Source organism: Xenopus tropicalis, chromosome 1 (assembly GCF_000004195.4).
Source record: "Xenopus tropicalis strain Nigerian chromosome 1, UCB_Xtro_10.0, whole genome shotgun sequence".
In the NCBI taxonomy this organism is placed as follows: domain Eukaryota; kingdom Metazoa; phylum Chordata; class Amphibia; order Anura; family Pipidae; genus Xenopus; species Xenopus tropicalis.
Genome location: NC_030677.2, coordinates 81822828 through 81840089, shown reverse-complemented (window position 1 = coordinate 81840089; position 17262 = coordinate 81822828). Strand labels below are relative to the sequence as shown.

The 17262-nt window shown below is 40.7% G+C and overlaps 1 long non-coding RNA gene across 2 annotated transcripts; it reads left to right on the top strand.

The window, feature by feature from the left end:
• Positions 1–14582: 14582 nt before the first annotated feature.
• Positions 14583–16417, top strand: LOC116411454. 2 transcript variants are annotated; one of them, XR_004223092.1, is made up of 2 exons: positions 14583–14686; positions 15810–16417. It is a non-coding gene; the product is annotated as an uncharacterized LOC116411454 (long non-coding RNA). The 2 variants fall into 2 exon arrangements; XR_004223093.1 differs by having other exon boundaries at positions 14593–14696.
• The last annotated feature ends 845 nt before the right edge of the window (positions 16418–17262 follow it).

Here is a 17262-nt window from a genome sequence, read left to right as displayed (position 1 = left end):
AAGTGTGTAAGAGTGCAAGTGTAAGTGTGCAATTGTAAGTGTGTAAGTGTAAGTGTGTAAGAGTGCAAGTGTGCAATTGTAAGTGTTTAAGTGTAAGTGTGCAAGTGTAAGTGTGTAAGAGTGCAAGTGTAAGTGTGCAATTGTAAGTGTAAGTGTGTAAGTGTGCAAGTGTAAGTGCAAGTGTGCAATTGTAAGTGTGTAAGTGTGCAAGTGTAAGAGTGCAAGTGTAAGTGTGCAAGTGTAAGTGTGTAAGTGTAAGTGTAAGTGTAGGTGTGCAAGTGTAAGTGTGCAATTGTAAGTGTAAGTGTGCAAGTGTAAGAGTGCAAGTGTGCAAGTGTAAGTGTGTAAGAGTGCAAGTGTAAGTGTGCAATTGTAAGTGTTTAAGTGTAAGTGTGCAAGTGTGTAAGAGTGCAAGTGTAAGTGTGCAATTGTAAGTGTAAGTGTGCAAGTGTGCAAGTGTAAGAGTGCAAGTGTGCAAGTGTAAGTGTGCAAGTGTAAGTGTGCAAGTGTGTGTAAGTGTAAGTGCAAGTGTAAGTGTGCAATTGTAAGTGTGTAAGTGTAAGTGTGCAAGTGTGTAAGTGTAAGTGTGCAATTGTAAGTGTGTAAGTGTGCAAGTGTAAGTGTAAGTGTAAGTGTGTAAGTGTAAGTGTGCAATTGTAAGTGTGCAATTGTAAGTGTGTAAGTGTAAGTGTGCAAGTGTAAGTGTGTAAGTGTGCAATTGTAAGTGTGCAAGTGTAAGTGTGCAATTGTAAGTGTGTAAGTGTGCAAGTGTAAGTGTGCAATTGTAAGTGTAAGTGTGCAAGTCTAAGTGTGTAAGAGTGCAAGTGTAAGTGTGCAATTGTAAGTGTGTAAGTGTAAGTGTGTAAGAGTGCAAGTGTGCAATTGTAAGTGTTTAAGTGTAAGTGTGCAAGTGTAAGTGTGTAAGAGTGCAAGTGTATGTGTGCAATTGTAAGTGTAAGTGTGTAAGTGTGCAAGTGTAAGAGTGCAAGCGTGCAATTGTAAGTGTGTAAGTGTAAGAGTGCAAGTGTGCAATTGTAAGTGTGCAAGTGTAAGTGAGTAAGTGTAAGTGTGTAAGTGTAGGTGTGCAAGTGTAAGTGTGCAATTGTAAGTGTGTAAGTGTAAGTGTGCAAGTCTAAGTGTGTAAGTGTGTAAGAGTGCAAGTGTAAGTGTGCAATTGTAAGTGTGCAATTGTAAGTGTGTAAGTGTAAGTGTGCAAGTGTAAGTGTGTAAGTGTGCAATTGTAAGTGTGCAAGTGTAAGTGTGTAAGAGTGCAAGTGTAAGTGTGCAATTGTAAGTGTGTAAGTGTGTAAGTGTGCAAGTCTAAGTGTGTAAGCGTGTGCAAGTGTAAGTGTAGGTGTGCAAGTGTAAGTGTGCAATTGTAAGTGTGTAAGTGTAAGTGTGCAAGTCTAAGTGTGTAAGCGTGTAAGAGTGCAATTGTAAGTGTTTAAGTGTAAGTGTGCAATTGTAAGTGTGTAAGTGTGCAAGTGTAAGTGTGTAAGAGTGCAAGTGTAAGTGTGCAATTGTAAGTGTGCAAGTGTAAGTAAGTGTAAGTGTGCAAGTGTAAGTGTGTAATTGTAAGTGTGCAAGTGTAAGTGTGTAAGTGTAAGTGTGTAAGTGTAAGAGTGCAAGTGTAAGTGTGCAAGTTGTAAGTGTGCAATTGTAAGTGTGTAAGTGTAAGTGTGCAAGTGTAAGTGTGTAAGTGTGCAATTGTAAGTGTGTAAGTGTAAGTGTGCAATTGTAAGTGTTTAAGTGTAAGTGTAAGTGTGTAAGAGTGCAAGTGTAAGTGCAATTGTAAGGTTAAGTGTGTAAGTGTAAGTGTGCAAGTGTGCAATTGTAAGTGTGCAAGGTGTAAGTGTGTAAGTGTAGGTGTGCAAGTGTAGGTGTGCAAGTGTAAGTGTGTAAGTGTAGGTGTGCAAGTGTAAGTGTGCAATTGTAAGTGTGTAAGTGTGCAAGTCTAAGTGTGTAAGAGTGCAAGTGTAAGTGTGCAATTGTAAGTGTGCAATTGTAAGTGTGTAAGTGTGCAAGTGTAAGTGTGTAAGAGTGTAAGTGTGCAATTGTAAGTGTGCAATTGTAAGTAATTAAGTGTAAGTGTGCAAGTGTAAGTGTGTAAGAGTGCAAGTGTAAGTGTGCAATTGTAAGTGTGTAAGTGTGTAAGAGTGCAAGTGTGCAATTGTAAGTGTGCAATTGTAAGTGTGCAAGTGTAAGTGAGTAAGTGTAAGTGTGTAAGTGTAGGTGTGCAAGTGTAAGTGTGCAATTGTAAGTGTGCAATTGTAAGTGTGTAAGTGTAAGTGTGCAAGTCTAAGTGTGTAAGAGTGCAAGTGTAAGTGTGCAATTGTAAGTGTGTAATTACACTTGCAATTACACTCTTACACACTTACACTTGCACATTTACACTTGCATGCTTACACACGTGCACTTGCACACTTACACACGCACACTTACACATTTACACTTGCCCGCTTACACTAACACGCTTACACACTTGCACACTTACTCTTGCACGCTTACACACGTACACTTGCACACTTATCCACGTGCACGCTTACACAATTACACTTGCACACTTAAACTTGCACGCTTACACTTACTTAAACTTGCACACTAACACAATTACACTTGCACACTTACACTTCTACACTGACACATACACTTGCTCGCTTAAACTTACACTTGCCCGCTTACACGTTTACACTTACACTTGCACGCTTACACATACACACTTGCACACCTACACTTGCCCGCTTACACTAACATGCTTATACACTTGCACACTTACTCTTGAACGTTTACACACTTACACTTGTACATCTACACTTGCACACTTACTCTTACACGCTTACACTTACACACCTACACTTGCACGCTCACACTTGCCCGCTTACACTAACATGCTTACACACTTGCACACTTACTCTAGAATGTTTACACACTTACACTTGTACACTTAGTCTTACACGCTTACACTTCCACATTTACACTTACACACTTACACTTGCACACCTACACTTGCACGCTTACACTTGCACACTTACATTTCCACGCTTACACACTTACTCTTGCACGCTTACACTTACACAGTTAAACACGTACACTTGAACACCTACTCTTACAAACTTGCATGCTTACACACACATTTGCACACTTAAACTTACACACTTGCGCACTTACACTTACACACCTGCATGCTTACACTTCAACACTTACACACATACACTTGCATGCTTACACACTTGCACACTTACACGCTTACACTAACAAACTTGCAAGCTTACACTAACACACTTAGACTTGCACATGTACACTTACACACTTAGACACATACACTTGCACACTCACATTTGCACACTTACATGTGCACGCTTACATTTGTACATGTACACTTGCACACTTAAACTTGCACGCTTACACTAACACACTTGCACTTGGACACTTACACGCGTACACTTACAAACTTGCACACTTACACTAACAAACTTGCAGGCTTACACTAACACACTTGCACACGTACACTTACACTTCGACACATACACTTGCACGCTTACACTTACACATTTACACTTGCACGCTTGTACCTTACACTTGCACACTTACACTTGTACTTGGACGCTTACATTTGCACACTTGCACACTCACACTTACCCACTTGCACACTTACACTTGCCCGCTTACACTAACACTTACACACTTGCACACTTACTCTTGAACGCTTACACACTTACACTAGCACGCTTACACTTACACACTTACATTTGCACACTTGCACGCTAACAGTTACACTCTTACACTTGCACACTTAAACACACCTACACACTTACACTTGCACGCCTACACTTACAAACTTACACTTGCACACTTACACATGCACACTTACACTTACACACTTGCACGCTTACACTTGCGATCTTGTACAGTTACACTTGCATAGTTACACACTTACACTTGCACACTTACACTTTTACACTTACACGCTTACATTTGCACACTTACACTTGCACACTTATGCTTACACACTTGCACACTTACACTTATACACTTGCACTTACACATTTACACACTTATCCACTTGCACGCTTACACACTTATCCACTTGCCAGCTTACACTAACACGCTTACACACTTACTCTTGAACGCGTACACACTTACACACCTACACTAGCACGCTTACACTTGCACTTACAATTACAAAGTTGCACTTGCACGCTTACACACTTATACACTTGCACACTTATCCACTTGCAAGCTTACACAATTACACTTGCACACTTACACATTTATACTTGCACGCTTACACACTTAAACTTGCCCGCTTACACTAACACGCTTACACAATTGCACTTACACTTGAACGCTTACACACTTACACTTGTACACCTACACTACAACGTGTACACTTGCACAATTACAAACTTGCAAACTTACACTTGCACGCTTACACACTTACATTTGCACACTTACATTTGCACACTAACACACTTGCACGCTTACACTTATGCACTTACACATTTAAACCTACACATACACTTGCACACTTGTATCTTAAACTTGTACGCTTACACTTGCACGCTTAAACTTGCACACTTACACTTGCATACTTACACTTGCACACTTAAACTTGCATACTTACACACTTACACTTTTACTCTTACACCTGCACACTTACACATTTAAACTTGCACACTTGCACTTGCACACTTACACTTGCAAACTTACACACCTACACTTACACTTACTCGCTTACACTTGCAAACTTGCACACTTGTACGCTTACACTTGCACGCTTACACATACACACTTAAACTTGCACAATTACACTTGCACACTTACTTACATTTGCACTTGTACACGTACACACTTACACTTACGCATTTACAGTTAAACACTTGCAAACTTACACATTTACACTTGCACGCTTACACATTTACACTTGCACGCTTACACTTACACACTTACACAATAAGAGTCAGAAACAAGATGAACAAGGTCCCTGCCCCGTAGAGCTTACAATCTATATGGGAGGGGTAACTAACAGACACAAATGGGCAAATGTAAGTGCTGTAGGTCACAGTGGGTGACACTACAATATAAGTGCCAGTTCCCAGATCAGGTGCTGGGTGAGTGCTCCAAAAGGTAGTCTTTAAGTTTAGATTTAAAAAGACTGAGGGAGGATTCTCTCCGGAGGACATCACTTGCACGCTTACACTTGCAGGATTACACTTACAATTGCACACTTGCACTTACAGAGCATCACTCACTGAAAAAGACCACTGAGTTACACTCACTGACCAAGACAACTGAGTTACACTCACTGAACAAGACCACTAAATGACACTCAATGAACAAGACCACTGAGCTACACTCACTGAAAGAGATCACTAAGTTACACTCACTGAACTCGAACACTGAGCTACACTCACTGAACCAGAACACTGAGCTACACTCACTGAACAAGAACACTGAGCTACATTCACTGAACAAGAACACTGAGCTACACTCACTGAACCAGAACACTGAGTTACACTCACTGAACAAGAACACTGAGCTACACTCGATGAACAAGAAAACTGAGCTTTACTCACACAACAAGAACACTGAGATTAACTCAATGAACCAGAACAATGAGCTACACTCACTGAAGAACACTGAGCTACACTCACTGAACAAGAACACTGAGCTACACTCGATGAACCAGAAAACTGAGCTTTACTCACACAACAAGAACACTGAGATTAACTCAATGAACCAGAACAATGAGCTACACTCACTGAACAAGAACACTGAGCTACACTCACTGAACAAGACAACTGAGCTACACTCACTGAACCAGATCACTGAGTTACACTCAATGAACAAGACCACGGAGCATCACTCACTGAACAAGACCCTGGAGCATCACTCACTGAACAAGACCACTGAGTTACACTCACTGAACAAGACCACTGATTTACACTCACTGAACCAGATCAAAAAGTTACACTCACTGAAAGAGATCACTGAGTTAAACTCACTGAACAAGACCACTGAGCTACACTCAATGAACAAGACCACTGAGTTACACTCATTAAAAAAGAAAACTGAGCTACACTCACTAAAACAGAACACTGAGCTACACTCACTGAACCAGAACACTGAGCTACACTCACTGAACCAGAACACTGAGTTAAACTCAATGAACAAGACCACGGAGCATCACTCACTGAACAAGACCACTGAGCTACACTCACTGAACAAGACCACTGAGTTACACTCACTGAACAAGACCACTGAGTTACACTCAGTGAGCAAGACAACTGAGTTACACTCAGTGAAAAAGACCACTGAGTTACACTCAATGAATAAGACCACTGAGCTACACTCACTGAACCAGATCACTAAGTTACACTTACTGATCCAGATCACTAAGTTACACTCACCGAAAGAGATCACTGAGTTACACTCACTGAAAAAGACCACTGAGTTACACTCAATGAACAAGACCACTGAGTTACACTCATTGAACAAGAATACTGAGCTACACTCACTAAACCAGAACAATGAGCTACACTCACTGAACTTGACCACTGAGATACACTCACTGACCTAGAACACTGAGATACACTCACTGAACTAGAACACTGAGATACACTCACTGAACTAGAACACTGAGATACACTCACTGAACTAGAACACTGAGCTACACTCACTGAACCAGAACACTGAGCTACACTCATTGAACAAGAACACTGAGCTACACTCACTGAACCAGAACACTGAGCTACACTCACTGAACCAGATCACAAAGTTACACTCACTGAACTAGAACAGTGAGTTACACTCACTGAACTCGAACACTGAGCTACACTCACTGAACTAGAACACTGAGCTACACTCATTGAACAAGAACACTGAGCTACACTCACTGAACCAGAACACTGAGATACACTCACTGAACTAGAACACTGAGATACACTCACTGAACTAGAACACTGAGCTACACTCACTAAACCAGAACACTGAGCTACACTCATTGAACAAGAACACTGGGCTACACTCACTGAACCAGAACACTGAGCTACACTCACTGAACCAGATCACAAAGTTACACTCACTGAACGAGAACACTGAGTTACACTCGCTGAACCCGAACACTGAGCTACACTCACTGAACCAGAACACTGAGCTACACTCACTGAACCAGAACACTGAGCTACACTCACTGAACCAGAACACTGAGCTACACTCACTGAACCAGAACACTGAGCTACACTCACTGAACCAGAACACTGAGCTACACTCACTGAACCAGAACACTGAGCTACACTCACTGAACCAGAACACTGAGCTACACTCACTGAACAAGACCAATGAGTTACACTCACTGAACAAGACCACTGAGCTACACTCACTGAACCAGAACACTGAGCTACACTCACTGAACCAGAACACTGAGCTACACTCACTGAACCAGAACACTGAGCTACACTCACTGAACCAGAACATTGAGCTACACTCACTGAACAAGACCAATGAGTTACACTCACTGAACAAGACCACTGAGCTACACTCACTGAACCAGAACACTGAGCTACACTCACTGAACCAGAACACTGAGCTACACTCACTGAACCAGAACACTGAGCTACACTCACTGAACCAGAACACTGAGCTACACTCACTGAACCAGAACACTGAGCTACACTCACTGAACAAGACCAATGAGTTACACTCACTGAACAAGACCACTGAGCTACACTCACTGAACCAGAACACTGAGCTACACTCACTGAACCAGAACACTGAGCTACACTCACTGAACCAGAACACTGAGCTACACTCACTGAACCAGAACACTGAGCTACACTCACTGAACCAGAACACTGAGTTAAACTCAATGAACAAGACCACGGAGCATCACTCACTGAACAAGACCACTTAGTTTAACTCACTGAACAAGACCACTGAGTTACACTCACTGAACAAGACCACTGAGTTACACTCAGTGAACAAGACAACTGAGTTACACTCAGTGAACAAGACAACTGAGTTACACTCACTGAACAAGACCACTGAGTTACACTCACTGAACATGACCACTGAGTTACACTCACTGAACAAGACCACTGAGTACACTCACTGAACCAGATCACTGAGTTACACTAATTGAACCATCCATCTTTCTATCTTAGTATCTATATCCATATCCAGGGTTGGACTTGGAGGTGTCGGGCTCACAGGGGCCGCTGCCTCAGGGATACCTAATTGAAACTTACCTTAAGCGCGTCAGGGGAGGAGACCAGTGGCTCAGGGGATTGCCTAGAAAGTACCGGGTCAGGGGAGGGTCCCTGCGCCCCAGTCCAACCCTGCCCATACCTATATATATTGTGTATTTATTCTATCTATATACATTAGCATATACATGTAATAGGACAATTAAATTGCTAAAGACCAGAAGCACTCCTGTACCCTTTCTCAGTTGGGGGTTACATGTTCAACCAAAGAGGTGCAACATACCCATCCTCTACCTAACCTTCCATGAAGGACCTCTTTGGTTGAACATGAGATCCCTTGCAAAGGGACCTAACCCCTTAGAGACCCAGCAAGGACATAGATAATAGAATAATAACATTGCATTTTACTTGTATCCCGTTTCTCTCTTCTCTTTACCAAACGTCCTTCTTCTTCTGCTTCTTCACTTTCTCTTTATCTTTTCCTTCATCTTCTTTTGCCCAAAATGACCTAAAAAATATGAAGGAATTGTTTACACAGTGCACTCACCTTCTCAATACCTTAGCCCTATGGCAGTTAAAATCCAGTTTCACCAGATCATAGTGCATGCAGCATCCCATGACAACATAGAAGGAAAATATTAACTTTAAAACCAAGAAATGTGCCTTTTTGTTGGATTTCCTAATTTCAAATGTCTCACCTAGGAAATAAAAAGGCTTTGCTTTGCCCATGTAACTCCGCTTGAATACAAACTTACTTATCTCACTGCTGCACATAGGTAGCTCAACAAACTATTTCTCCTATTTGTTGAAAATTGTTTATCCCAACTGCAAATTTAGTCAATAAAATTAAAATTAGCCCCAAAATGACAAAAGTTGTTATAAAGAGCAGTCATAAAATCAGTGTACAAAATCTTCGTAAATTTACAAGAAAGATGCAAAGATTTCACCCTATAAACATGACAATCGCCTTTTTAAATTTGCAACTTACTTGTTTCACTCTCTTTCTCTCCTTTGCTGGTTTTAAACTAATTTTGCTCTCTTCTCTACCAAATATTATACCTCTTGGTAGAACTATATAACTCCCAGCCTCTCTTTCTCCACTTTCAGCTGCTGCTGAACAAATATACAACGGACATGTGTAAAATCCTAAAAACATATTAAATAAAAGTTAAACTCACAAACGCCAAAAATTGCGCCCATCGGGAGCCCTTTTATAAACAGCATCGGATCCTTGCTTGCTTGTCAGTCTCCTTATGCCATCTGCAGTATTCGCTTTGGTCCTGGTTTGCAAGTCTCTCCGTTCGCGTTCCCCCTTTGGTGTCTCTCTCCACTGCTTCGCCGACTGGCGATCGCATAAGGAGACTGAAAAGCAAGCAAGGATCCGACGCTGTTAAAAAAGGACTCCCAATGGGCGCAATTTTTATGGCGTTTGTGAGTTTAACTTTTAATATGTTTTTGAATAAAGTTTTAGGATTTTACACATGTCCGCTGTATATTTGTTCAGCAGCAGCTGAGAAAGAGAAGCTGGGAGTTATAGTTCTACCAAGAGGGAATTTGTTACAAGCTCCAAGACCATAGTGCTGGTCTGTAAGTATATGCACAATTGGTTGAGGATAAAAGGAAGTCACGGAAGAGTGTGAAATATGGAAATTCACCTATTTAAATAGACACAAACTTTAAACACTTTGCAGTGGATTGTACTTTCCCAAAAAAGTGAAGTAAATTTGGTAGTGGTGTTCACAAGATTTGTTTTGGATATAAAAACGTTTGGAGGGGTGATTATCAATATTATATTACACTATATATATTTTTTTATTTTATTTTATCCCATAAGACCTCATCTGGGAAGTCTGCACAGAGGAGGGCGCTCCAGAGTTAAGTATTATTGTTTAAACCGAAGCACAAGGTATCAGGAGTGGGTTATACATTTCATTCACACTAAAAAATCATTTTGTTTCACTCTAGAAACCATACCACTAAGCAATACTCTATAAACTAGATCATTGAGATATACTCCACAACTCATTCCACTGAACTACACTCAATAAACCAGAAAATTAAGGTAAACTCCATAAACCATACACCTGAGAAATACTCTATAAACCAGATTGTGAAGATATACTCCACAAATCAGACCAATCAGCTACACTCCAAAAACCAGATCATTCAGATACACTCCATAAAATATAACACTGTCCTACACCTAATAAACCAGAAAATTAAGGTACACTCCATAAACCATACCACTCAGGTACACTCCACAAACCAGCTCATTGAGAAATACTCCATAAACTATGCCACTGACCTATACTCCATATACCAGATCATTGAGATACACCCTATAAACCATATAACTGCAGTACACTCTATAAAACAAATAAAGTTGAGCAACACTCCAAAAACTATAGAACTGAGCAATACTCACACTGAACCAGACCACTGAGCTACTCCACAAACCATACTACTAAGCAAAGCTCTGTAAACCAGATAATTGAGCTACACTCCAAAAACTACACCACTGACCTACACTCCATTAACAAGGCCATTAAACTACATTTCAAAATCCAGACCACTGAGCTACAGTAACCGAACAAGACCATTGAGCTACATTCACTGAACAAGACCCTTAAGCTGCACTCCCCGATTCAGATCGTTCAGCTACACTCCATAAACCAGACCACATAACAACACTTTGTAAACCAGGCCAATGAGCAACACTCCATAAGCTAGACCACTAATATACACTCCTAAAACCAAACCACTGAGCAACACTCCATAAACAATACCACTGAGCAACACTCTGTAAACCAGACGATTGAGCTATTCTCCAAAAATCAGACCACTCCCATTTTTACTAATACCACGCTGCCCCACTGTGGTGTGCATGTAATGCATATTCCCAGTGCTAGATCAACCATAATAAGTCCATAAAAATAAAGTCCATGTTCATACATGTCACATTTGACGTCATGATTATTCCAAATTGGTCATATTAAAGTGACAGTTTAAATCAATATAGATCAGCCTACCACACACTGCAGGTATAGTAGTAGACGTGGAAGTGCTGGGTTATTTTATTAATAACATTATATATACACACATATATTATATATATATATATATATAAGCCATTAAGCTTGCACTCACGATAATAAATCTTTATACACACCTGGGTGCAGTCCTAAAGTTCATCGGATCAACATTCTTCAAAGCCGGAACCACTTCACACAGGACTTATAATTCACAAATAATATTTCATTAAAGAATAACAGCCGAAATGTCAGCTTTATTATTGTTTAATAAAATACTATTTGTGATTTAGAAGTCCAGTGTGAAGTGGTTCCTGCTTTGAAGAATATACACACACACACACACATATATATAACATACGTAGATTAAGCACTCCTAAGCGTGGTCAAAAGACCCAGGTGCTACCAATTAAGCATTAAAAATAAAAAATCTAGTGAGTATTGGTGCACACCCGAAATCGTTTAAAAAATAGCTTTTATTGTAGTAAATACATTACAGGACAGGCCTGTCCTGTAATGTATTTACTACAATAAAAGCTATTTTTTAAACGATTCCTGGTGTGCACCAATACTCACTAGATTTAATATATATACAGGTATAGGACCCATTATCCAGAATGCTCGGGACCAAGGGTATTCCGGATAAGGGGTCTTTCCATAATTTGGATCTCCATACCTTAAGTTTACTAAAAAATTAATAAAACATTAATTAAACCCAATAGGATTGTTTTGCATCCAATAAGGATTATTTATATCTTAGTTGGGATCAATTACAAGGTTCTGTTTTATTTCTACATAAAAAAAGGAAATCAGTTTTAAAATTCTGAATTATTTGCTTATAATGGAGTCTATGGGAGACGGGCTTTCCGTAATTCGGAGCTTTCTGGATAACGGGTCCGATACCTGTATATATATATATACAAGGAAGAGTGGAGCACACCCAATTCAGACTCAAATGCCTTGGGTGCAGGCAAAAATGGAGAAATATAAGGACAGAGAGCCGTACACACAAGGACTTAGCAATTAGTGAAAAAGTTTTAATGAAAAAAATCCCATTTTCATTAAAACTTTTTCACTCTGTACTTTGGATCTTCATACCTTGAGTCTACTAAAAAATCAATAAAACAGTAATTAAACCCAATAGGATTGTTTTGGCTCTAATAAGGATTATTTATATCTTAGTTGGGATCAAGTACAAGGTGCTGTTTTATTTATACAGAGAAAAAGGAAATCAGTTTTAAAATTCTGAACTATTTGATTAAAATGGAGTCTATGGGAGACAGGCTCTCCGTAATTCTGAGCTTTCTGGACAACGGGTTTCCTGATAAGGGATCCTATACCTGTATATATATATATATATATAGACAGAGCATAGAGTGGGAGCACACCAATAAGTTTCTAGCGATACCTGGGTGCCAGAGCCGAAGTAATCAAATAGCAGAAAACAGTGTCGGCACTCACAGGATTTCACGATCGATTGCACTGTTTCCTGCTAGCTATATATATATATATATATATAGAAAAAGGCTGAGGCACACACTTATAGGGATAACAACCTGGGTGCAAATCAGATAAACAATGTAAATATGTAAAAAATGCCAGGAAAATTTTATCAAAAAAAAGATACTTAGTTTATTTAGATCGACGTTTCGGTCCTCACCCGGGACCTTTATCAAGATGATAAAGGTGAGGACCGAAACGTCGATCTATACATATATATATATATATATATATATATATATATATATATATATATATAAAAATGACTGTGTAATATATTGATGTCATGATTATTCTAAATTGGTCATATTAAAGTGACAGTTTAAATCAAAATACCAGAGATCAGCCCACCACACACTGCAGGTGTAATGGTAGATGTGGAAGTGCTGGGTTATTTTCTTAATAACATTATGTACACACACACATATATATAGCCACTAACAAGAATAAGTCTTTATACACACCTGGGTGCAGAAACCACTGCACACAGGACTTATAATTCACAAATAGTATTTCATTAAAGAATAACAGCCGAAACGTCAGCTTTGTTATTGTTTAATAAAATACTATTAGTGATTTAGAAGTCCAGTGTGAAGTGGTTCCTGTAAAGAATATATATATACACATACACACTAATATATATATTAAAAAAAATAAAATATATATATATATATATATATATATATAGTCCCAGCAAAGGTAGCAGCACTCACGGGACTTCAAAGCAGCATCAACAGAAAAAAAAAAAAAGTTTTACAAAACATATTGTAGCATGGTTTTTTATTTATCCGACGTCTCAGTTCCAAACAGGAACTTTCTTCAGGGAAAGAAAAAAAAAAAAACCATGCTACAATATGTTTTGTAAAACTTTTATTTTTTTCTGTTGATGCTGCTTTGAAGTCCCGTGAGTGCTGGCATACTCACATCAAATAATTCATCTAAAGTAGCTTTTTGTACCATTGTAATTATAAGAATGATAAGAAAGCAGATCCAGCTCACCTGGCTTCGCCATTATCAGTTTACATGCTACCATTTGCTGGAACCAGAAACCCATCCTACAGATTGCTAAATAAAATGGAGATAACTGCCATTGCGATCTGCTAGCCAGTACCAAGCTTATGAGAAGGAGGGGTATATAGGCATGGGGTACATATATATAATGTCAAAACAGTGTATACTCAAATAATACCAAAATAAGTGCTATTGCCATCTTCTAGCCAGTACCAATATTATGAAAAGGAATTATGAAAAGTTATTTCCGATGGCCATTACAGTGAATGGAAATAGTGCTTCCTAGAAATAATTGCACGCTGCAGAAATGTTGATTTTAAAACTATATAAATATCATGCTGAATCAATCATATATTGAATGTTTTTTTTCAGCCCATACTACAATAAATAAAATGTCAATACAGCGTGTACTCACAATTTCTATTCTGCCGAGCTAATCTGTAGCGCTCCTGTGAGATGCCATGAACCTCCACCGATGGCTGACAGGTCCAGTTCTCTATCTCCGTCCGGAGATCCAACCTTAACCTGAAGTTAAATTTGATGGTTTTGCGTGTTTATTTCTATGCTGCTATGTGCCCATGATAAGAAAACATTTCCATGCCATTTCCATCAGAGCAGACGTTTCCCTCTCGCCAGAAGCAACTTGTGACAGAAAAAGCCGCCACCTGACGTAACGGCACAACTCGTCTTACCAATCAATAGTAAGGCAGGGGGCGTGGCTTCTGGGACAGCGAGCTAACTACATTGACGCAGGTGGATCGTCACAATGTTTGAGTACTGGGTTGCTATGGTAGCGGCTAGTTCCTACGCTTGGAAGGGACCTTCTTGACGTCACGGTCATGTGATTATATCATGTGACCGCTCATTGCGCATGCCCCATTATTCCGCGGGACATTTAAATACGCAGACGTCCTAATTGCTGTTACTGGCAGACAGCAATCAGTGAGTGGGGGTATCACTGTGCCTTTGATTTTCTGGGGGGTATCACTGTGCCTCTGATTTTCTGGGGGGGTATCACTGTGCCTCTGATTTTCTGGGGGGGTATCACTGTGCCTCTGATTTTCTGGGGGGGTATCACTGTGCCTCTGATTTTCTGGGGGGTATCACTGTGCCTCTGATTTTCTGGGAGGTATCACTGTGCCTCCTGATTTTCTGGGGGGGTATCACTGTGCCTCTGATTTTCTGGGGGGTATCACTGTGCCTCTGATTTTCTGGGGGGGTATCACTGTGCCTCTGATTTTCTGGGGGGGTATCACTGTGCCTCTGATTTTCTGGGAGGTATCACTGTGCCTCCTGATTTTCTGGGGGGTATCCCTGTGCCTCAGATTTTCTGGGGGGGTATCACTGTGCCTCCTGATTTTCTGGGGGATATCACTGTGCCTCAGATTTTCTGGGGGGGTATCCCTGTGCCTCTGATTTTCTGGGGGGGTATCCCTGTGCCTCTGATTTTCTGGGGGGGTATCCCTGTGCCTCTGATTTTCTGGGGTGGTATCCCTGTGCCTCAGATTTTCTGGGGGGGTATCACTGTGCCTCCTGATTTTCTGGGGGGTATCACTGTGCCTCAGATTTTCTGGGGTGGTATCCCTGTGCCTCTGATTTTCTGGGGGGGTATCCCTGTGCCTCTGATTTTCTGGGAGGTATCCCTGTGCCTCTGATTTTCTGGGAGGTATCACTGTGCCTCTGATTTTCTGGGGGGGTATCCCTGTGCCTCCTGATTTTCTGGGAGGTATCACTGTGCCTCTGATTTTCTGGGGGGGTATCCCTGTGCCTCTGATTTTCTGGGGGGGTATCCCTGTGCCTCTGATTTTCTGGGGGGGTATCCCTGTGCCTCTGATTTTCTGGGGGGGTATCCCTGTGCCTATGATTTTCTAGGGGGGTATCCCTGTGCCTCTGATTTTCTGGGAGGTATCACTGTGCCTCTGATTTTCTGGAGGGTATCACTGTGCCTCCTGATTTTCTGGGGGTTATCCTGTATCCCTGTCCCCAGTAATGATATGAATTATGATTGTAGGGAGCTAAATAAAATTTCAAACCTTTCTTGTTTTTATCTTTGTACCACATTCAGGCCACCAACCGGATGGGGAACTCTACCCGGCGTTTTGCAGAATCCGCAATTGGTGCCCCTCCTGAGAGGAAGAAACAGTAGCAAGGACTGAGTTAGTGGGTGAGGAAAGTTCACCTTTGTCTCCTGCACCCATTCCTGCTCGAATGCACAGGTATCGCCAGCGATCCACCTCACCACTGGACCTGCTCTTTCCTTGCCTTGAATTCACCAAATCAAATATATGCTGCATGCAACCTTGTAAAAGATTTACATTCCCAGTTCTCTGACCTGAGGATGCAGAGGATATAATATAATGACTTGCATACTCTGCACCTTAGTGTTGCACAAAACTAATGGTTTCTGCTATCACCAGACCTAAGTGCTAAGACTTGAAGCACAAGAGGCATTTTATGTTGCATATTTCCAGAGATAAAACATACATTGTCCATACACAAAGCTGCCATAAAATGCCCCATGAACCATTACCCTAAGGATGTAATATAGCATTCCAATTGTTCATGTGCAGTAATAACACAATTAATCATGTTGACGAGTACACCATTTACAAGCCAATGAAATGTACTGTATTGTAATGTAACTGTACTGAGCACTTCCTTAGAGGCAGCCTTATATAGAGAATCACTGTGCACCTTTTTGGAATTGTCAGTCCCATTTGCCTGTAAGAAATTATTAGATTAGATTTAGAGCCAAACATAATTATATTATTTATATATTTAAGTAGAGAGTGGCCATGAATTAAAACCTTTCAATGTTAGCTTTAAATGGAAACTATTCTATTCAAAAGAATTATTGTAGGCGGTGTATTTGCTTTAAAAGAATGCATAGGTTATAGTGATGCACAGATTAGAAATCTTCAGACCATCCCTAACCAGCCCCTACTCACCTGATTCGACTCAAGGTTGAGAAAGGACATGCAGAGGATGCCGAGCATGACCTTCCCTTCAGCTGATATCTGATTTGGTGTCAGAGTAGGGGTGGGCACCCCCCCCCCCCCCAGTGATTGTAATCACTTACAGGAGCACCATCCTGGGGTATAATGTAAGGAGAAAACCGAACAGCCCAGGGTAGCTGCAAAAGAGTGATCCTCTTCCTTCTCTAGTGTATTTTCGGAATCCCGGGGCCGGCGCATACACAGTGGAGTAAAAGAAGAGAGGAGAAAGAAGAGGATCACTCTCTCACAGCTACCCCAGGCTGGTGTGGTTTTCTCCTAACAGGAGCATTAACCCAGGGCCTGACAGGACCACCAGGTATAAGGTAAGCGATTACAATCACTGGGGGGGTGCCTAACAATTTGGCACTCCCAGTGATTGTACCTTTTCTTCTCCTATAAGAGTTAAGTTATAGGGGGCCCAGCCATAGGGCACAAATTAAAAGTTCTCTGCATTGCAGTGATAGCCCATTTTCCAACCCGAACCTGTCCAGACCAAACCTTGAGTTTTGGACCACTCCATGC